The sequence below is a fragment of the Podarcis cretensis genome (assembly GCF_951804945.1).
Source record: "Podarcis cretensis genome assembly, chromosome: 3".
In the NCBI taxonomy this organism is placed as follows: domain Eukaryota; kingdom Metazoa; phylum Chordata; class Lepidosauria; order Squamata; family Lacertidae; genus Podarcis; species Podarcis cretensis.
Window position 1 is genome coordinate 19,234,767 of NC_137172.1, and position 23,558 is coordinate 19,258,324.

General features: G+C 47.3%; 1 pseudogene across 2 annotated transcripts; it reads right to left on the bottom strand.

The window, feature by feature from the left end:
• Positions 1-5,410: 5,410 nt before the first annotated feature.
• Positions 5,411-22,215, bottom strand: LOC307211859 (transmembrane protein 121 pseudogene; annotated as a pseudogene). 2 transcript variants are annotated; one of them, XR_013843983.1, is made up of 2 exons: positions 21,855-22,215; positions 5,411-7,914 (listed from the first exon to the last, which is right to left on the bottom strand). The product of XR_013843983.1 is annotated as a transmembrane protein 121 pseudogene (transcript). The 2 variants fall into 2 exon arrangements; XR_013843985.1 differs by lacking the exon at positions 21,855-22,215 and adding an exon at positions 8,485-9,741.
• Positions 22,216-23,558: the final 1,343 nt, after the last annotated feature.

A 23,558-nucleotide genomic window follows, 5' to 3' on the forward strand; every position in this document is an offset into this window, starting at 1 on the left:
GGAAGGGAGGGAGGCCAACAGTAGGGGGAGCCAGAGCCAGACAAACTAAATCCACATTCACAGCATACATTTAAAGCACTATGGTTCCACTCCAAATAGTCGTGGCTGAGAGTCGTTAGGAGACCCCTATTCCCCTCCCAGAGCAGCAATTTCCAGAGTGGTTAACAGGCAATTCTTCTTCACAGGGAACTCTGGAAATTGTAGCTCTGTGAAGGTAACAGGGGTCTGCTAGCAATTCTCTTTAAAAAATAAATAAATTATTTACAGTGGTGCCCTGCAAGACGAACGCCTCGCAAGACGGAAAACCCGCTAGACGAAAGGGTTTTCCGTTTTGGAGGCGCTTCACAAAACGAATTTCCTATGGGCTTGCTTCGCAAGACAAAATGTCCTGCGAGTTCCTGCGGGTTTTTCCCCCTTTCCCCCCCCCCTTTTCCTAAGCCGCTAAGCTGCTTATCAGCTGATCCGCTAAAAGCCGCTAAACCGCTAATAGCGCTAATCCGCTAAGCTGTCAATGGGCTTGCTTCGCAAGACGAGAAAACCGCTATACGAAGAGCCTCACGGAACGGATTAATTTCGTCTTGCGAGGCACCACTGTATACTTTTCAAGTTTATACATTTCATTAATTTTACAATCATTTTAACATTTCAAAGTTTGATGTCCTGCTTTCTGCGGTTCCTTAAATTCATTTTTTAACATCTTCTGCATATCCAAATTCATTTAATTCACTCGTTTAATTATCTACTTTAAATATATACTCTTGTGAATCTGCAGGTTATTACAATAATCCTGCCAATGCTTTTATCTGTTTGCAATTTATCTGTAAATATTCAATAAACCATTTCCATTCCTTTATAAAAAGTTTGTTATCTTGATTTCTTACTTCTTCCGGTAAGTTTGGCCGTTTCTGCATATTCCATAAATTTTTGTACCCGTTCTCCCTTTGCTGGGACTTCTGCTTCTTTCCATTTTGGGGAGAAGAGCATTCTTGCTGCTGTAGTAGCATACATAAATAAATTCCTATACAATTTAGGTAGTTCTGTCCCTATAACTCCCAATTTGAAATTGAAATTCTTTATTGTCACTTGTACAGCTTGTATACAGTGAGATTACACGAGCACCCCCCCCCCACTCAGCTCTCTTAGTCTTAATTCCCCTTGTTTACTGAAGCACACCCACCAAACCCGAAAGTCGGTTGCCCTGTTATCTTTTCATTCAGCAGCCTAACAGCTCACGGATAGAAGCTGTTCTTTACCCTGTTGGTGTGACTAATCATGCTTCTTTATCTTTTGCCTGAGGGCAGGAGATCAAGAAAGTGCCGGCCAGGGTGTGAATCATCCCTGAGAATTTTCCTCACTCTCCTGAGGCAACGTTCTTCTGCAATGTCATCCAGTGGATTCATGGGACAGCCCATAATATCTAGTGCTGTATTCACCACCCTCTGTAGGCACTTCCTGTCAGTTGATGTCAAACCAGCGTACCGCAATTCCCAGCGCCCCTAACAAACTACAGCTCCCAGGATTCTTGAGGGGAAACCATGCCTGTTTAGATTCATTGTGCTTTAAATGAATGGTGTAAATGTGGCTTGGGTCTAGTTTTCTCCCTGTCCTCCTCACTGTTAAGTTCCACACACTTAACCAAAGACTGCTAATGCCACCTGCTAGAACGGTTGCAAAGACATAGGCAGATAGGGGCTGGCTGAATGACTTAAAATATGATTTTCAATGCATTCGGGTACCTTTTTGAGCTGAGAGCTGTATCAAAAAATCCAGAGAAGTGCAAAATCTGAAAGGTAATTATGATCCAAATCTGCGTATTAGTCTGGGAGGCGTGAACTAGGTCACTTCAACTTTAAAATATGCGGACTGAGCAAAAATCTCCTCGATCCCCAGACTAGAGAGTGTTGCGATAGATGGACAAACGGCTTGGTTTTATATATGGCAGCGTCAGGTGTTCATTTGCTACGCGCGATGCATTTCAAATTTAGAAGACAGATTTTTTTTAAAAAAAAAACACACACACACGCCTTCTCTCAAGGAGAGAATATCTTGTGTAGCAAATCTGGAAGGAAGATTGCCCCGATTTTTAAAAGTGGCATTTTTATATGCAAAATGCATCAGGTTTAGGGAAGGTTTCTGGAATGCTTTCCGCACCGAAGGGTTGCGTCGCCCCTTTTAAGGCTCGCCTCTCTTTCCGCTGGGCTTTTCCATCTCTCCGGAGGCTTTCAGAATTCCCACAAGATATCAAGCAGGGTCCAGCAGCAGGTATTTCAGTGCCTTGGCATACAGCTAATTATTCCGAGGCATGAGTCATACCCTCCAAACCATTAATTTGGTTCTGAAGCCATGACATCTGACTGCACAAACACTGCAGACTTTTGATGTTCTCGTTTAATTGCTTTCTGTTTTCGGAGGCGTTTAGGATGCACTTTTAGGCACACACTTTCAAGGTTTATCTCCAAAACGAGGGCTGATGGTGATGGAAAGTTGACCCTAGACCGAGAGTCTGAAAGAACAGGCAGCACGTAAGAATGCCACCTTTCACAGGCAGGAACCAACAAGAAGTAAAACATCTGGACCCCTTGTATGGACTTATGGATACGCATGGAATGGTGTCAAGAGATTGGACTGCGGCAGAACTATTGGTTCTAAGTTGTCAATACTATTAATAAATAAATAAATAATAATAATAATAATAATAATAATAATAATAATTTATTATTTATACCCCACCCACCTGACTTCCCCAGCCGCTCTGGACGGCTTCCAACAAAATATTAAAATACAGTAATGTATCAAATGTTAAAAGCTTCCCTAAACAGGGCTGCCTACAGATGCCTTCTAAAAGTCTGGTAGTTGTTTTTCTCTTTGACATCTGGTGGGAGGGCGTTCCACAGGGTGGGTGCCACTACCGAGAAGGCCCTCTGCCTGGTTCCCTGTAACTTGGCTTCTCTCAGTGAGGGAACCGCCAGAAGGCCCTCGGCACTGGACCTCAGTGTCCAGGTAGAACGATGGGGTGGAGACGCTTCTTCAGGTATACAGGACCGAGGACGTTTAGGGCTTTAAAGGTCAGCACCAACACTTTGAATTGTGCTCGGAAACGTACTGGGAGCCAGTGTAGGTCTTTCAAGATTAATTAATAATCAATATACCATTTGATGCCAAAGCAGGCATCTTATCCTGCACTTCCTACCCCTAACTCCTTGTAAGACGTATTGAAAAGCGATCATTGTGTTGTTGGAGAACCCAGGGCCAAATTTAGCTCCACCCCAGGCTTCTCTGTCTAGCCCTTGGCCCCCTCCCCAGGTCATTCCCTCTGCTGGGCCTGCTTTCCCCCCTCCTTGAGTACTCTTCCTGGGCTGGAATGTGGCCTTGATCTCTGACAAGGCCTCTTGGTGGGTTATGAGCATATGCAGAAAATAGGCTACTGCACAGAGGTGAAATTGCATGTTCTGCCCCACCCACTTGTGCCCCTGGCTCCACCCACCACAGGCATGTGGCCCTCAGAAGACTGCCTGGAAGGGATTGCGGCCCTCATGCTGGAAAAGGTTTGCCGCTCGATTTACTTTATGAGAATTGTTTTAAAAATAATAAAACTGGGATATTATGGTGGAGCAAATGTTTTGAATAATCCTTTTTATCTGACAGAGAGACAATTGGAAGGCCTTTTTCTTTTCTTTATTCCTTTTCTTCCCCATCCATGCTCGCCTCTCTCTTTTTTCTGCTTTTGTTTTCATATAAGATTAGGGTTTGTATATATATATATATATTGTGCAATAAAAAAGCTTTAATTAAAAAATTATGCAAAAATAAAACAAAACTAATTTTTAAAAGGAGGGCAGAAATCTGCTATATTCCAGTGATTATAACTTCCTAGGTTACAAACCTTCCTGATGCCTCACTACCTATTTCTAAGACTGCGACCTTCTACGTACTTTATATAGGAGGAAACTCCATTGAATTCAGTGGGAGCTGCTTTTTGGAGAACCATGCATAGGATCCGGCTGCAAAACACACGCCTGCCAACCGTAATGCCATAGCTGTCAACTTTTCCCTTTTCTTGCGAGGAATCCTATTTGGAATAAGGGAATTTCCCTTAAAAAAAGGGAAACGTTGACAGCTATGCGTAATGCAAACCTCCACATTTCTAACGGCAACTTAAATGATTCTACCAAGACACTGTTACCATTTCAAAATTATTGTGCTTACTCTTCTAAAGATAAGCCACTAATCTGCAGAGGAAATATCATGAGAAAAAGAGAAGAGAAAGATATAGTCCTGCGTGATCTTTTGGTTCACCCACTCTTTCATTTTATTTTATTTTTATTTTTGAGATTTAGTCTCTCATAATCCAAGCTGATAGCCTGAATGTGAGAACAGGGAGCATTTGCTCAAGACCAGACCTGTGGCTAGAAGATAAACCAAGTTTAGGAATCCCTGCTGACTTCAATTAGCAAAGATAAGATAACCTGCTCCTTTAGAGGAGCTTGCCCAGCTTCCTGTATCTCCAACGCCTTTCGAATTTGGAGGTTCAGACAAAATTAAGAATATAAGTTATTGGTTCAATCACTTGAGTCAGAGACAAGACGAGGGAACATCAGCCAGAGCATGTAAGGGGAATGGCAGTCCCTATGGCCGCCCAAGATGAGAGCGTTTGTTGGCTGCTGTTGGCTGATGTCGCCAGATTTGTGTTGCAAGCATATGGAAACAAAAACCAGTTGTTGGTTTAATGGTTTTGATTTACATGGATATATTCATTGGGCAGGATGCAAAGGTGCTAGTTTTGACCTTTAAAGCCCTATGCGGCCTAGGACCCATATACCTACGGGACCGCCTCTCCTGGTATGCCCTGCGGAGGACCTTAAGGTCCACAAATAACAACACTTTGGTGGTCCCAAGCCTCAAGGAGGTTAGCTTGGTTTCAACTTGGGCCAGGGCCTTTTCAGCACTGGCCCCGACGTGGTGGAACGCTCTGCGGGACTTGACATCTTTCCGGAGGGCCTGCAAGACAGAGCTGTTCCACCTGGCCTTTGGTTTGGACTCGCTCTGACCCTTATGTTTCCCTCCCCTTATGGTCTTGATTTATCAGCTATTTTAAAATGAGGCTGTATTTTAAATTGCCCCCCCTCCCTCTCTTTTCCCCCTATTATGTTTTTACTGTGATTTTATTTTATTGGTGTTAGCCGCCCTGAGCCTGGCTCTGGCCGGGGAGGGCAGGGTATAAATATTATTATTATTATTATTATTATTATTATTATTATTATTATTAAACAGCTATGCTTAGGGTTGGGGAAACTGTGGCCCTTTAGATGTTGATGGATTCTAACTCCCATCATCCCCAGCCATTAGATGTGTTGGGCTTGGACTGATGGGAGCTGGATTCCAACGTAAGTCCAACGTAAGCAGAGTCTGCTGGCTCTGGCTAATGACCCATCTAGTCCAGCATCCTGTTGTCACAATGGCCTATCAGATGCTTAATTGCGAGTAAACCCCTTGGAACTTGATCAGCATTGCCTCACAGGTAAACATGTACAGCATCCGGCTGCAAGCTACAGAACTGGAAGATGGATGAAAAATAATAAACTTGAAATATAATCGAAAGGTGCATAGATATTTTTTTTTTAAGAAGAAAAAAACCAAACCCTGAACACTCCCGCAGCTGGAAAAAATAGAAGGAACCGCCTCGTTCGTTCTGTCTTTTTTCATTCTCACGAGATCAGCCATATCCACAGCTGTCTCTATCAAGTTACAAGAACATTGTCAGGCTTAGAATATTGTTTGAAAAGAAAAGCCTGCACCTGCTCCTTGATTCAATAAGAATAAATTTCCTACCCCAGTCCCTGGATGGATGAACATAGAATTTTCAAACAATAATTTCAAACCACGCATTAGGTGAGGGTTTTGTTTAGTTTCGTTTTAAAAGGATTCAGAACAGAGCGGCAACACAATCCCTCGGGTGACAAATTTGGAAGCTATTGCGTGCCCCTTAGTCCTTAGTTTGATTCCTGCAGCCAAAACTTGTTTTTGCCTTTCTCGCCCTCCTGGAGAACACCAGACCCAAATATTTTCCAAATTGCTGGGGGGAAAAGAAGGCTGGCAAGCCATCTGCAGAGAGACAGACAGACAGACAGACAGACAGACAGAATAGAAAACCTCAGGGCTTGGCCTTTTGTTTTATTGGAAACGTTTTCATGGGGGGAAAGAAAGAAAATAAATGGCCATGATCCAGCATGTTTCCACTGGGGGGGGGCAATTGTAGATGGAAACCCTATGCTAGACTTCCTCAACCTGTCGCCTCTCCAGATGTTTTGGACTACAATTCCCATGAGCTGCGGTGACTGAGGCTGACGGGAGTCGTGGCCCAAAACATCTGGAAGGATTCAGTTTGGGGAAAGGCTGGCCAAAAATGTCCTCCCTGCCCCAGGCACTCCCAAGGAATGTGAGCAGGCAGGTAGTAGACCAAGTGCCTTTGGCCCATACCAGAAAGGAAGGTCACCAGCATTGTATATGTCAAACAGATGCGGAAAAGGCATTTTACCAGTTTCCTCAAGGCCTGCCCCCAGGCAATCCAATTGGCTACGTTCCAAAGCAACTTGGGTGACAGATATGAATGAGTACACGAAAGGCAAAGGAAGGAGTTGAATTGCTTGCTGCTGCCCGCTATCCATTGAGCAGATCTTATCATCCCCAAGGCTGCCACTCTCCAGTCTCTGCGGCCTGCTAGCTTGCACCTTGGTGTCAGGGTTGGGATCCGTTCTGCGCCACTCTAGAAGTGACCCCACCTCAGCCCAGGGCCATTCCAGGACACAGCCTGTGCAAGGGAGGGAAGAGGTCTCTTGCAGACTTTCTGGAGCGACCAGCACTGGCTATGCACGGCCCAGCCAGCATTGTTCATCTTTGCAGGTGACCCTAGTGACCACAGACAGGTGTTACTTGCCGCCTGGTGTGGGGAGATGCCCGGCGTGTCATGTGTTCTCCTGGGCCAGCCCTTCGGGACAGGGAGTCTGGTTTTGGGGTTTCAGCAGGTGTATGGCAGGCTGCGTCTGGGCCATGGTGTTGTGCTGGGGGTCTGCCGCCGCACCAGATCCTGCCGGCGCGTGGCGCAGGTGCTTCCTGTACTGCGCGAACATGCAGACCTTGAGGGCGATGGCCAGCACGTTCTTGCCCATGAAGATGCCGGAGACCCGGATGTCCCTGAAAAACACCATGTTGCTGCCCCTGATGAAGATGGTGGCGATGTTGATGGTGAGCATGCTCAGCATCGGGTAGAGCATCATGCGGTGAGGCACGATGCTGATCCCTTGCATGCTGATTTCGCACAGCGAGACGCAAGGCAGGACCAAGAGGAGGATGTAGCAGTAGAAGAACATCAGGCCTTCGGCCCAGATGGGCAGCCCTTTCTTCTGGGGCTCCCAAAGGTTGGCTTGGATGTCTAGCACGTCCAACATGTCCACAATGACCCAGAAGAGCCGGTTGCGGAGGTCCTCCTTCTTCTTGAACGTCCTGACGTATTCCATGTGCTCTGTGGCCACCAGCAGAACGTACAGGGCTGGGATGCAGATGGAGAGCAGGAGGGTCAGAGCCTTGCGCGCCATGAGGTCCAAGCTTTTGCGGTCTGCCTTGTAGTTCTGGTAGATGAAGTAGACCTTGATCTCCAGGACAAAGACGTACAAGAACCAGAGGATCATGGCGTAGCCTCGCTTGGCGGTCCTCACCTCGGCCCCGACCCACACGGCCACATACCTGAGCACAACCAGGAAGCAGATGTCCCCGACGGAGACCATGATGCAAATGCCCAGTTTCCGGGAGCCCTGGTTCTGCTCCACCAGGTAGGCGTCCATCAGGACCATGCTGCTCATGATGAGGGTGGTGGAGAGGCAGACGTGGGGCTTGTTAATGGGTGGGGGAGGCACCATCCTGCAAAGAAGAGGCACACGTTAGTCAAAACATTTTAAGGGCTCCCGAGTCATCACGGCCATGTGCTCTCCCCATCCCTGACGTACTGTCCATTATGCAGCTTTCGATAAGGATGTCAAGCCTTCTGTATCTCTGCACCAAAGAGCCCCTCAGCTGCACAAAGCAAATCAATCTCTTCTTAGTTCCCATGGGGATCATATGGCTATCATACTCTAGCCCTGGAAACTGAACAGGGGTGTTTCATTCAAGCTGTCCTGAACGTACCTGAATGAAAGTGCTTTCCAAGCCAGAATCTATAACATTTTGGGATAATGGTACTGTACTTTGAGCACTTTGGGGAAAAGGTTATGTAAGTACTAAGCTTCTCTCTACTTATTAAAAAAAAGAAGAAGAAAATGTGCCAAAAATATATATCAATTTGCTAGGAGCTGACGGTCCCAACAGGGCAAATAAAATATTTTGGATTACAAGCAACGTACGTTCCAGGCCTCAGTGAGCATAAGCAAAATGAACTTAAGTGGGGGACAACCTCTAAACACTTGGTTTCTCCCGCCCCCTTTTATACAGTACCTTTGCCTCCAGATCACCAGAAAGGGCAGGGAACAGTGCGCCTGAGCTCGCTACAAGGCAGCTTCCTGCCAAACAGCTGTCAAGTGGAGCAGTGCAGCAACAGCGAGAGATCCCACATGCAGTTTTAGAGCCCATAAGTTGTTGGGTTTTTGAAGCTTTTTAAATTTCTGGAATTTTGGCTTACTGACGTCCTCTGGGAGGGTCTCCTCGTGAGCCACAAGGACTTTCCAGCTCTCTCCTGCCATTCCCAGGTCTGAATTATTTACCTCCCAGTGCTGCGCATGTGTGCAGTCACACATGAGTGGGGAGTTGCCTGTACTAAGTACTATTGGGAAATTTCAATAGTGAGGAACTTTTTTCCTACCCAAGGGCCATATAACCTTCTGGGCAATGTTCTGAGGGCCACAGGCCAGTGGCAAGTGAAAGAATGAATGTGAATTTTTCCTTTGTGCTGTGGGGACAGGAAAGTTTCTGTACTTCCTTCCTTATCCTCCATCTAGACAAGCAAGAGGCATTATGGGAGTTTGAGGCCACATTCCAGCCAGGCAAAACACTTGGGGTGCCCAGGAGGGGTGTGGCCTGGAGAGTTCCGAGGGCCAGTTAAAAGGTCCTGGAGGGCCACACTTGGCTCCTGAGGTTCCCCACCCGTAGAAGGAACTGCAGCCCTCAGGATGAAAGGCCCTGCTCTAGATTCTAGATCCCAGAATCCTTTGCAACGCACTGGTATTCTACAGGGGTTGCTTAGCAGATATTTAGATGAGAAACGGCTCCAGGAAAGTAAAAGTCTGAAAAACGCTCCTGCAAACCGAAGCTGGTTAGCATTTGGGAGGAGAGAAAACAACATAATGGCTTGCTCTGCGCATGAAATCATTCCAGTCGTGCGCCGCCGAAATGTGGGGCCTGCCTCCTTATTGAGCGGAATGGCTTTTGAAATGCAGATGCACTGGAGGCGATCAAGTTAAGCCCGCATTCCCACAACCACCACAGGCATTATGTTTTCATTATATTTTCTGTGCCTCAGCCTCTTGCACGCACGGTGTGGGTAGGGCTTGGAATAGCAAGGCTTATTAAGTCGGCTGCTAAGGTTGCCTTTAAAATTCCAAGGCTGGCAATGCTCCCGCTGAGCCAAGAGACCCCCGGGGCCAGAGAGGCATCAGCAGGAGGGGGGGGGAGGCGATGGCTTCCTGGCGCTGGGGAGAATCTGAGAAGGGAGGGAAGGAGATGCTGGATGGGAGAACAAGCTGGGGAGGAAGGAGAGGCTATATATATCAACTTTAGGTGCTCAGTGGTGGAGCAACTGCCTTGGCTGCAGAAGGCCCCAGATTTGATTCCAGGTGCTGCCTCCAGGCAGGGCTGGGAAAAGCTCCTCTCTGAATACCCTGCCAGTCAGAGTAGACCATACTGGGTCTTCCATAGGAACACAGGCAGTGTCAGTAAGGGATGTGGGTCCATGGAGAGGACGTGTGATTGAGGAAGGTTTATATGCATTGCAGGGCATTGGACTAGATTATACTTGGGGTGCCTTCCAACTCATAATTTATTTATTTAGAAAATTTCCAGGCCCCTTGTTTTTTTTTTTTTTTTTTGAAGAAAAATCTGACTTTGTATATAGCAAACCTCCTTTCCTATGTTCCTATGAACTGACCCCAGCCTCTGGGTTCTGGGATGTAGCCACACCACCAACAATCAGGTCGAAAACTGACCATCTCTATTCCAGCGGTTCTGGGAGGCTCACTATGGCACAGAATCGGGTTTGTCCAACCTAAAGTAGGGGTCACTGTGACTAAGGAAACCGCATGAAGGCTTAAATGCCCCATGTATCTAAAAGGTTAAGGTAAGGTAAAGGACCCCTGAATGGTTAATTCCAGTCAAAAGCGACTACAGTGGTACATTGGGTTACAGACGCTTCAGGTTACAGACTCCGCTAACCCAGAAATAGTACCTCGGGTTAAGAACTTTGCTTTGGGATGAGAACAGAAAGCACGCGGCAAAGGCAGCTGAAGGTCCCATTAGCTAAAGCGGTACCTCAGCTTCAGAACAGTTTCAGGTTAAGAACAGGCCTCCAGAACAAATTAAGTTCTTAACCCGAGGTACTACTGTATGGGATTGTGGTACTCATCTCGCTTTCAGGCCGAGGGAGCTGGCGTTTGTCCACAGACAGCTTTCCAGGTCATGTGGCCAGCAGGACTAAACCACTTTTGGCACAACAGAACATTGTGACAGAAACCAGAGCGCATGGAAATGCCGTTTACCTTCCCACCGCAATGGTACGTATTTATCTACTTGCACTGGTGTGCTGTCAAAATGCTAGGTTGGCAGGAGCTGGGACCGAGCAACGGGAGCTCCCCCCGTTGTGGGGATTCGAACTGCTGACCTTCTGATCGGCAAGCCCAAGAGGCTCAGTGGTTTAGACCACAGCGCCACCCGCGTCCATGTATCTAATGCTAGACTTCCCGAGGGTAGTAAAGTTTGGAGGGACCTCCAAGGGTCATCTACTGCAACACCCTCCAATGCAGGAATCCCAACTAAAGCATCCATGACAGACGGCCATCCAAGCTCTGCTTAAAAAACCTCAAGGAAGGAGAGTCGACAACCACCCTGAGGGAGTCTGTTGCACTGCCAAACAGCTCTTACTGTCAGAAAGTTCTTCCTGATGTTTAGTCGGAATCTCCTTTCTTGTAAGTTGAAGCCATTGGTTCGGGTCCTACCCTCCAGAGCAGGAGAAAGCAGGCTTGCTCCATTTTCCATGTGATAGCTCATCTAATATTTGAAGATGGCTATCATATCTCCTCTCAGCCTCCTCTTTTCCAGGCTAAATATACCCAGCTCCTTCAACCATTCCTCATAAGGCATGGTCTCTAGACCTCTGATCATCTTGGTCGCCCTCCTCTGCACATGTTCCTGCTTGTCAATATTGTTCTGAATCTGTGGCACCTGGAACCGGACACAACACTCCAGGTGTGGTCTGACCAAGGATGAATAAAGGTAAAGGTAAAGGGACCCCTGACCATTAGGTCCAGTCGTGGCCGACTCTGGGGTTGCGGCGCTCATCTCGCTTTATTGGCCGAGGGAGCCAGCGTACAGCTTTTTGGTCATGTGGCCAGCATGACTAGCCGCTTCTGGCGAACCAGAGCAGCGCACGGAAATGCCGTTTACCTTCCCACCGGAGCCGTACCTATTTATCTACATGCACTTTGACGGCTTTCAAACTGCTAGGTTGGCAGGAGAAGGGACCGAGCAACGGGAGCTCACCCCATTGTGGGGATTCGAACCGCTGACCTTCTGGTCGGCAAGTCTTAGGCTCTGTGGTTTAACCCACAGCGCCCCTTAAGGATAAATAGAGTGGTACTATTACTTCTCTTGATTGGAACACTGGGCATGACTGACTTAGCTTTGTTAATTGCAGTGGGTGTACTCTGATACAACCTCACCAGTGTAAGAAGATTAATCAGTTAAATATTTTATCTACCCAAGCCTCTGAATCTAGGTACAAATTAGGAATGTGATACAGATAAATTGAAATATTTTTAACAATTCCCACTTATTTTAAAGGGAGAGGTTTGATTCACTTTGTCTTCTGTCCCTGTTTAGGCCTATAGTTACAGAAGTGGACAGCGACATTCCTTTCTGGTTACCAGGGTATAAACCAGGGGTCTGCAACCTTTAAGACAAAAAGAGCCACTTGGACCCGTTTCCGAAGGAAAAAAAAAAACTGGGAGCCGCAAAACCATTGCGACATTTAAAACAAATATAACACTGCATATATTGTTTCTTACCTTAATGCTATATATACAGGATCGTAACGCACGCACTGCCCCCATGCGACGTCACAGCCAATACAGCATCCACCACAGTGGGGAGTGTCGGGGCGCACAATGCGCCTCCTCCCCTCGCTAGTATCCGCCCCAGAGCCGCGGCAAAGGTGTAAAAGAGCCACATGCGGCTCCGGAGCCACGGGTTGCAGACCCCTGGTATAAATTGTATTTATAAGATTATTTTGATGTGGTTTTCACTGTCAATTTCTTAGCACTACATTTGAGCAACACGGGGGAAACAGTTTTGAGACATTATAAATAAACACTTCAACAGAGAGGCGGATTTTAGCATTCTTGTACATGCAATGCGTTTCTAATTGTTTTTAATTCTGAATTTTCAATTGTTGTAACCCGCTCTGGGACCTGCTGGTGAAGAGGAGGCAATAAATTTAATAAACAACAATAATAGCAGCTTTTATGTTAGGGTTGTCTCGCAAAACCCTTTCTCGAAAGCTGAGTTTCAAAAAGATACATAGGTATTGGACTTACCATTTGGACAGCAATCAAAACACTTTGCATCTCATTAATCCATATTGCAATTCAGGTGAATATTATTATCCTCATTTTAAAAGTGTAGGGGAGTAATGCTGTGGCCAAGAGATAATGGGTAGCTTAAGACCACCTTCTGAGCTATTTGAACAGTCTTGTGCAGTACGAATCCATGCTCAGTTATTTGGGAGTAAGCTCTATGAAAGAGGGTGAGATTCAATCCCGAGCAAACAATTGGATCAGGTTGTTAGTTGCTACACTGTGCAAGCTCTGAAGACTCTTAAGTTACAAAGGGCAGCAACTGCGAGGATGGTTTTGACAGGGGAATCAGGGATTTCTTCAGTGATGTACTTGAGAAGACAGCTAATGGCATTCACGACTCCAGATGTGGAGAGCTGCAAGTTCCAGCAAAGACAAGCAAAACGCAACAAAAGAAACTACGAAGATTAGAGACAAGAGCAGAAAATAACACGGCAAACAATCAGGAGTCGGAATCAATGCAGATAACGGATCTGCGGAAAAAAAATCCCAAATGAGGCATGGAAGGCAGAGACCAGAACACTTTCAGGCTGCTTGAAATGAGATATTTTTCCTCCACACGCAGCACTTTTGTGCGGGTGTGTGTGTGTGTGTGTGTGCAGAAACGTGCAAGCCTGTGTGCATGTTCCCTTCGCTTGGTCTCCCCTCTTTGCTGTGTTTGATCCTCCCTGACGCTTGTATATATATATCCATTGATAAAGTTGCCAGGAGCCCTAACGAAGACCAATATTAGTATAGATCGCTCTGTGCAGAATTTATGCCTCTTCCAGGTTTAACTGGTTTTTAAGAGCAACGTATTAAGTAGTGCCACAACATTAAGTAGCAAGCAATAAAATAGCTGTCACAGGCTCTAGGCTCTCATCTAGTTGAGCCAATATGCTTCTCGTGCCCAGACCTAGCCCTAGTTGGACCGCAACACAGGAGGACAGGTATAGACTAATCAATACCGGGCTAATGGTAGCTGCCTTCACATGCTGCAGGCAGGTAAAGACAGGTGATCAACACAAACAGGAGTGAAACAGAGGCGACACAGATGCACCACCTACTTATTTAATCCAGTTTCCAACCTCTCCTCGCCTAAAGAATATCCTAAGAAGACAGCGCACAATCAAGTATGAATTTATGAATTCCCAAACCAAAAACCCAGGAATATTCCTAAAAGAAGAAAAAAATATTCAAGGCGTGTAAGAAAACATCAGGAACGGGGCAGGTCGAGTGATAACCAAGGCTATCTTATTCGGAGCAGACCCATTGAAATAAATAGAGTTTTGGTCACTGATGCCAATGTGTCTATTCTACATTGGATATCATTCACTGTTTTAAATATTTTGTCGTAACTTAGATGCTGAATTTTTTTTTTAAAGGCAGGACAGGGCAGTTAGAAGTTACAAAGCACCCAATTTACGTAACATGGGGAAAGGGGTAGAAGATGCACTTGGGTGGAAGAGGACTGGAAGAAATTTAAAGAATATCTTCAGAAACACTGTAAAATTTATGAATGTTAAAATGATGTTGGATTAAAAATAAGTGGCATTAGTGACAAAGTTAGAAAGAGTATGCAAAAATGAATTCATGGATGAAAATATTGGAGTTGTGATATGTTAAGGTACAAAGTTAAAGATGATAAATGGAAAGAGCGTAAGGATTTGCTGACTTGATTATGTAAATGGGAATACAAAAAGGGGAGGTGTGAGGAGGTCAATAAGGATATGAGCTTCAAAGTTAGAAAAAGAATAATGGATTTTTTCTTTCTCTTTTAATTTTATCTACTTTTTGCGTTTTGTGTATTTTTCTGTGTTTTTTCTTTTTGTTGTTGTATTTTGTTAAAAACTTTAATAAATATTTATTTTTTAAAAAAAAGAAGAAGATGTCTATTAGCTGATTTCTGGGTGATTTGCCGCTGATCCGTTTCTGACCACCAATGGTTTAACCATGGCAACAACAACAACAAACAATTCCTTTCCCCACATCCTAGTTATACTGCTGAGATGAAGAGACCTTGGTGTAAGCAACAGTGTAGGGAAGACGGTAAGCTCCATTCAGTTCTGCAACTCGGACCAAAATACCCAGAATCCAAATTCTTTAATTGTCTGCTTTGGATTTTGGGGGTCCAGTAAACAAAGTAAACCCTGCGAGCATGAAGTCTGCCCACCACTGACCCAATACACGCGGTGTCTAAAGTGCGTCGTAAGGAAAGGGTCTTTGGCAAGGAGGAAAAAGTTACAGCTAGCAAGAATTAGGCTGCTTTACAGAGAGAAAGAAACAGCCTCTGCTGATAGAGATGGAAACAGCGTCACGAAATCATGCAATTTAGAAATTCAAGAAGCCTTTGGGTTAACCTTTACAATTTTGCAAAAAGTGTTTTCTGCCAGGGGTGAGGAATCTTAAGCCTGAGAGTCAAATGTGGTGCTACAAGCCTCTTTATTAGGCCCTTGAGGCTTTAACTAGGTCACACAACCTCCCTGGTCTTTGCTCAGTGCCCTCCTCACATGCTTCTGCCTGACTGGAATATGTGATAATCCCTCTCGGCCGCCTCTATGTTTGATGGAAAGATTAGAGTAGGTGTGGGAAACTCTGAATTTTTACACAGAATTTTTACACCTGCTTTTAGCTCTGCCCACCCACTTCTGTCCCTGCCAACTGCTGGCATGCAAGGTTGACCACTAGGGAATATGTCCCTCCAGATAAAAAAAAGGTTCCTCACTCCTGGCTTCTGAGATAAACAAATCTGATTGGAGCCATCAGTCTTCAGACTCCAGGAACTTATCTGCGGCAGCTGTCAGACAGGACGGCGCAGCTTGATCTGAGATACAGAGCATCATGTATTTTAAGTGCTTTGAATCCAATATCGGATTGTCTGCATTGCTCAACCTAAGGCAGGTGTGGGGAACCCCCCCAACCATGTTGCTGAACCACAACTCCCATCATCCCTGCCCACTGGCTACGCTTGCTAAGGCTGATGGGAGCTGTAGTTCAGCAACACTGGAAGGGACACAAAGGTTCCCCAGTCCCAGGGGTGCCAAAATATTGTGGGGGCCCAGGTAAGCCCTGCCCCGCATAATCAATCACATGACACGGTGCACACACGCCATTTGAATGCCCATCAACTTTGTGGGAGCCCAGCCCCCTCAAACATTTTATTGTGGGGGCCGAAGCCCCCACAACCCCTAAGAGTTGGCTCCTATGCCCAGCCCTAAGGAAAGATTGTTGTTGTTTAGTCGTTTAGTTGTGTCCGACTCTTCGTGACCCCATGGACCAGAGCACGCCAGGCACTTCTGTCTTCCACTGCCTCCTGCAGTTTGGTCAAACTCATGCTGGTAGCTTCGAGAACACTATCCAACCATCTCGTCCTCTGTCGTCCCCTTCTCCTTGTGTCCTCAATCTTTCCCAGCATATGGGTATTTTCCAGGGAGTCTTCTCTTCTCATGAGGTGGCCAAAGTATTGGAGCCTCAGCTTCACGATCTGTCCTTCCAGTGAGCACTTAGGGCTGATTTCCTTCAGAATGGATAGGTTTGATCTTATTGCATTCGATGGGACTCTCAAGAGTCTCCTCCAGAACCATAATTCAAAAGTATCAATTCTTCAGCGATCAGCCTTCTTTGTGGTCCAGCTCTCACTTCCATACATCACTACTGGGAAAACCATAGCTTTAACTATATAGACCTTTGTTGGCAAGGTGATGTCTCTGCTTTTTAAGATGCTGTCTAGGTTAAGGAAAGATAAGCAAGTAAATTGAGAAGTTGTGCCCCAAATGGCCGTCATTTGGCTAACGCAATGCACACCACACAATTTTTTATATGTCCTTTTTCTATCTCTGTGTTGTATGTTGCAGGTATATTTTTCATACTTGTTAGGTTAAGAATGTATGGGACACCACTGCATCCGAAGATGGACTGCTTCTCACGGGCTGGAAATGCGCGCGGGGGGGGAATATCCCACCCCATTCCAGACACACACCCATCACATATTGCTTGTCACTGATGAATCTGAGTTGCTGCCACTCACTTCATGCCTTCATATCGCCATATGACAGCGCATCAAGAAGCCTGTCCTAATTTATTAAAGAGGCATCACTCACACTTAATGAACGGGGGTGAGAAGTGAGTGGAAGATTTTATTACGGGCAACGAACAGGGAAGGAAACTCAATTGATACTTTTAACGTGACTTCTATTTTGGGGTCTATTTTCATATTTGAAACCACAGCCCGACCTTTAGAGTTGATCCCTATTAATGTTTACTCGGGGCAAGTTAGAATCAACCACTTTTATTGGCAAAGTTATTTGGGTTAACGTGCACATCTGCAGATCAGGTTGAGACTTTTAGAAAGCAATTCAAGAGTACATCTACCACGGGTTAAGTATTCTGGAGGCAAATTTCCAATCCTTCCTGGGCAGCAGGGATGGGGAACCTATGCCCCCCCAATGTTATTGGACCCCAACACCCATCAGCCACGGCCAATGGTCAGTAACGGTGGGAAATGCAATCCAACAACATATTGTTGTGTGTATCCAAGTCTCTAAATGGCGAGAGACTCTGAGGATGCCCACGCTGACCCAGGGTTCAGCTTGCTTGGACTGAAGGTCAGTGGAAACTGTGGTGTCTTTAGGATATATGCTTTTATTTACCCATACAGTGGTACCTTGGTCCTCGAACTCAATCCGTTCTGGAAGTCCGTTCAACTTCCAAAAGATTCGCAAACCAAGGCACAGGTTCTGATTGGCCCCGGAAACAATGCCAACGGCCAAAACAGATGTTTGGCTTCCGAAAAACGTTCGCAAACCGGAACACTTACTTCCAGGTTTGCGGCGTTCGGGAGCCCATTGTTCGTCAACTAAATTGTTCAGGAACCAAGGTACCACTGTATATAGAACCTGAGCAGAGAATGGAGGGGTGCAAAGCATTCACACCCAAACAGATCCGGCTCCCCCATTAGGTTTTCAAAGAAGCCTGAAGTCACAGCTTTTGGTCTACCCCAGAGCAGACATGCCTGTGTCTCTCCAGCTTCCAGCACCAGCCAAACTCAGTGCACAACATTCTGGCTATTGTTCTTCTACCTTAGGAGGTGATGTCCCTTCCAACCAGGTGAGGAGGGTTACCCCCATTTGCCTCTATGGCAACAGGGCAGCCTCTCTGTAATGTAAATGGCACGACTTAACTGGCCGGCTAGCAAAAGGAACTGGTCTAGCTGGTTTCCTCTTATAGATCCAATTCTCATACAGATAGGATCACAGGTTTGGAAGGGACCAGTGTTCGAAATTTGCAAGGCGCATTTTGCATGTGGGGATCAGCCACCTGTGACCAGGTGAAGATTTCCCAGGCGCCAGGATGGTGCCTGACATCTCCACCATCTGGAGGCGCATGCCTGGGGATCCGTGGATCTTGCCTGTTTTCACACACTAACAACACATACTGTAGAATTTATCTGTGATATTTTACAGTGGTACCTCGGGTTACATACGCTTCAGGTTACAGACTCTAACCCAGAAATATTACCTTGGGTTAAGAACTTTGCCTCAGGATAAGAACAGAAATTGTGCAGCAGCGGCGCAGCAGCAGCAAGAGGCCCCATTAGCTAAAGTGGTGCTTCAGGTTAAGAACAGTTTCAGGTTAAGAACAGACCTCCAGAACGAATTAAGTTCTTAACCTGAGGTACCACTGTATCTGAACCGTCAGAATGGATTCAGGAACCAAAAAGCCATATTGAAAAATACGACTTTTGATCTGCCTGGCCCTGAAATGGCAACAAGACATTCCATTTTGGCGACTGTAGCCCTGGTTCAAGGAGCCATTTGCCACCTAGCTTATATATCTGAGTTTCTAACACTGGACAGAGACCCATGGATATCACCCAGTCTGACAATGTAAGAGCCACTGTTTCTCCATCCCTACAGGGTTAGCCAAATGGGTTTCCTTCAACAGATGCTGCTCAGAGGAGTATTTTAATTGCAATCCCCCACTCCTGATAACCTTGTTCTTACCTGGCAGATGCCTCTCCATGTGGGAAACGAGAGACACCGACTATGTCGGCTCCGACTCACGCAACCAACTCCATCACAAACTGAGCTTCCTACCTTCCTAGCAGCAACCTTGCCATTCCATCAGACGATCTCAGCAGGAGAAACAAGAAATAGGGCTCATTCCATCAAGACCAGCTTCATTCGTCACCTCCTACCCCTTGAACTCTGCTAGATGGCCATTATAAGAACTGTTGTTAAGGACTGGCAATTTCCCCCAACTTCCTTCCCCTTCTCTTTCCCCTTATGAGTCATGTTTTCTTTTTAAGATTGCAAGCCCTCAGGGCAAGGGACTCTCTTGTTTTAATTTATTGTATGTAAGCCACCCCGGGAGCCCTTTTTCGGCTGACGAGTGGGGTACGAACGCTACAAATTAATTAATTAATTAATTAATTAATTAAACCACCGTTTGCTCAGCGATGGCCCTAACTGCAAGATGAATCCCACTTGGCAACATGCCTGAGTGGGTAGAGCAAACTCACCCTTGGGTAACTGATTCCCACGGCAAACAGAAGGCTCTAGGTTAGGGCAACTCTTGGGAAATCAGAGTTCACCATTAAGGCACTGCTGCACCTGTCCTTCAGACACACCTCCTGCTAACCCCCCCCACCTGAAATTGGCCTATTTGGAGACACTGTAACTTCTCCTTTCCTTCCCTTAGGATAGGTCAAGGGTCAGCAAACTTTTTCAGCCAGTCTACTGTCCCTCAGACCTTGTAGGAGCCAGACTATATTTTGAAGGGGGGGGGGAAATCAACGAATTCCTATGCCCCACAAATAACCCAGAGATGCATTTTAAATAAGAGCACACATTCTACTCATGTAAGAACACGCTGATTCCTGGACCATCCGCGGGCCGGATTTAGAAGGCGATTGGGCCAGATTCGGCCTCCAGGCCTTAGTTTGCCTACCCATGAGATAGGATAGGTGTTCTCCCTTAGGGAGGTGCTCAGAAAATTATGGGCTGGGTCCCCACTTAGCAGCTTACTATGCAGCCCTGGAAGAGACACCTCTCCGTTCCCCGGAGTGGTATGTGTCTGTCCAGTGTCGAGACACACAACCCCAATAACTGAGCGAGTTCTACACGAGGCACACCTGTTTGAGAAGAGCTTTTCACAATTGCAAGCAGGGTCATGGAAGGTGAAGCTTTAGCAATTTCAAGGAGATAGCCCCTGAGAAGGAAGGTTTCAACACAGCAGCAATGTCTCAAGCCAAACATACTACAGTGGTACCTCGGGTTAAGTACTTAATTTGTTCTGGAGGTCCGTACTTAACCTGAAACTGTTCTTAACCTGAAGCACCACTTTAGCTAATGGGGCCTCCTGCTGCTGCTGCGCCGCCGGAGCACGATTTCTGTTCTCATCCTGAAGCAAAGTTCTTAACCTGAAGCACTATTTCTGGGTTAGCGGAGTCTGTAACCTGAAGCGTATGTAACCAGAAGCGTATCTAACCTGAGGTACCACTGTACATTTCTCTCTGTATCTAAGAGCCCCTTCCCCAATTCTCGTGCGTTCACACGCCTCTGGTCTTCCCGCCTTGTACGTTGACCTGGTTAAAGGGCTTCCTCCATGCCAGAGGTATCTGATCTAACCTGGGGCAAATGGCAAAGTTCAAAGGTCATCTAATTGAAACAAAGCAGCTATAACCTAAAAGCCGGAAAGGAGGTTCTGCACCCTTCCATTCATCGAACCACAACCGCTTTCAAAAGCTGGAAGTGTCTGTCTGTCTGTCCATCCATCCATTCCTCTCTTTCTGGAACGCTTTCACTCAATTCTTCCACCCTTTGTCCCTTGCTGAACGTGGGACTTTGATCACAATTGCAGGGTTTTGAGCAGCTGTGAAGGAAGCGTGGAAAGGGAGATCAGCCCAGCACATGGCATGGAAACGGTCCTCTGTCCAGTTTGACGAGGAGGAAGTCATAACGTAGACGGAGAACCCTGCTGGCCAGAAGCTCAAGCGGTCATGTGAATCAGAGGCAAGGCAACTTTGCCTTCTCAATTCCTCCATAAGCAGCCAAAAACCACTCGGCAGCAGTTTGAGGAGCATCGTAAGGAGGTTCAGTGGTACAGCATCTGCTTTGCATGCAGAGGGTTTTGGGTTTAATCCACAACATTTCCAGGGGAAAGACCTAGGTCTGAAATCCTGGACCGCTGCTGCCAGTCAGTGTATACAATACTGAGCTCAAAAGGCCAATGGTCTTGCTCTGTACAACGCGGTTTCCTACATTCCTACACAGCCTATCCTTCCCTTCACAGCTTATCAAACACATGTGTTTGAGTGAGAGAAACAGGGAGAGAAAGAGGGAGCTGCCTGCCTAGATAGTAATATTAGGGTCAAACTATGTGTGAATTCGGTGCACTGCAACTCCTGGAGTCTTTACATTTTGAAAAGCCAACATAGGGTGGGAGAACCAATCTTCCTCTGGTCTCTGAAACAGACAGAATGGGGGCTCTATGCCCTTTCAGTTGTGGAGCAGGGGCAATCCACACTAGGTACCCATCCATCCTCGGTCTGCTTCTTCAGGAAAAAAAAGTTAAACCACAGAATTCCCAAGTCACATATCCTTTGATTCCAAATAGCAGACTTAATATTCAAAATCTGGTGGCTATGAACAATCCTAATTTAATTTTGTGAAAGGGGGAGGACATACACACAGAGTTCCTCCCCTTTTCACAGCTGGAAGCTGAAAATCACATTCTCGTGCCTGCCAACACTCAGAAGTATCTTGAGTTTCACACGGTCACAAAAATCGCCTGGGGTTACGAGCAATCACGTGTGAATGCCATATATGCCCAATATCCAGACTTCCACCATAAGGTTCACAATGAACCCATCACCGCAGTACAGTATCGGGATTTGATTTGTCAGTCAATCTGCCTGCCTGAGCAAAGCTTCTGGGCACTTTCCAAATAAATCCGAGAGCTTTTCCTTTTTAGAAAAAGAAAAACAAATCTCATTTAATAAGGACCTTGTCTGAAGAACTGTTACTATTACTATTATTATCATTTTACCTAGTGCCGTTCTTGGAAGCCCTGGGACACAGGAGGGAATGGTTCCCTGAAGAAGCCTGATCCGATCCGGTCCGCCGATCCGCCGGCTTGGAGTGCGAGATCCGTGGGAGAACAGCAACCTCCCGGAGCCAATGAACGTCCGGCAAGTTCCGCGCGTGGATTCCGAGCGAGCTCCGCCGCTCACACTCCGGGAACCGGATCCCGGCCGCTGCGCCGCCGCCGCCGCCCGCCTCTCCCGCCAGCACCGCCAAACATCACGGCAACTCCACAGGCGGACTCCTGCCAGAGGGCGCCGCCGTGGCCATCGCCGTGGCTCGGAGACCCAAGTTGCCCGTCCTCCGCCTGCTGCTGCTGCTGCTGCTCCTCCGAGCTCCAGCTCCCGGGGTCCCGCGCCCGCCCGCCCGCCCGCCCGCTTTAGCGCAGCCCGATCCCCGGAGCGCGCTGCGCCGCTGGGCTCGCCCGGCCTCTCCGCCGCGCTCCTTCCCCCGACAGCAGTTTCCTCGCCGGCATAAGGGACGAGCAACCCTCGGCCCGGAGCCCTGCAGGCCCGGAGCCCCGCAACGGCATCCCCCGCGATGCAACCCCGGGCAGCCTCTCTCTCTCTCTCTCTCTCTCTGCGAAGGTCAAAAAGCGGATCCCTCAGACCGGAGGCAGCTCGAGGTTTCCAAGTCCAGGAGGAGGAGAGCGATTCTGCCACCCAGTTGCCTGGAGGGTGCGTGTGTGTGTGCGTAAAATGCAAGCACCCCCGACCCACCCCTCTCCTAGGGAAACGGGACTTTGCTCGGCTTGCTGGGGCTGCCGGTCGGCTTTCGCCTTCTCTCCGCCTCGGTGGATCGCGAATGCTTTCCTTTAAAATAGAAAGGGGAGGTGGGGGGGAAAAAAGTCCCGGGCAAAAGCTGGGAGAGCCGCGCGGTCGCTGCTGCTGCTGCCGCTGCTGCAGTCTGGCAAGCGCCAAGTGTGCTCAGCTCCGGCTGCGAGCGCGGCTGGGATCAAGCGAGCCTCTGTATCGATTTGGAGGCGAGCGAGAGCAGGCAGTGAATTAAAGTGAGTTAGTCAGGCGGCAGGTTGGCTGAATGGCCACTCCCGCCTGGGGGAGGGAGAGGAGGAGAAAGAGCGGGGGAGTGATTAATCCGTGCTAATCGAGGGCTTGCCTCGCTGTGAGGCCGTTCTGGAAAGTGGGGGGAGACTAACGGGCCACCCCCTCCCCCGGAGGTGGGGTGCTGCCGCGTGCGCTCGTTTTTGCAGATCGGCGCTTGCAAAAGCAAGTCGGAGCACAAGGCAGGGCAGGGCGGCCATGGATGGTGCGCGCGTGCATGCCCTCCGATGCTCCCCTATCCATTTAGCGGTCCTTTTCTCGCGCAGAGACGGAGCTTTGCACTCCCAGCCTCATTCACACAAACGTACACAGCGCGCTTAATCTCCGCCGATTCTGCACCGAGCGAATTGGAATTCTTCCCCGGCTGAATTCTGAAAGCAGTGTAAATTAGGCGAATTAAAGGGATGCGTTTCTCACATTTCTGAACCTGCTAATCGCTAGGAGGAGCACAAAGGAACCCTAACGCACTATGCAGGGTCCCTGTGTTACTGGCTTGTGACATTTTACCGGCTGCTTACTGAACGCTTTGCAGCCAGAAAACTCGCTTCGTATGCAAACAACAAAGCTTCAAAAGGTGCCCCAACTCCCGTTTCCCTTGACTGGACCCT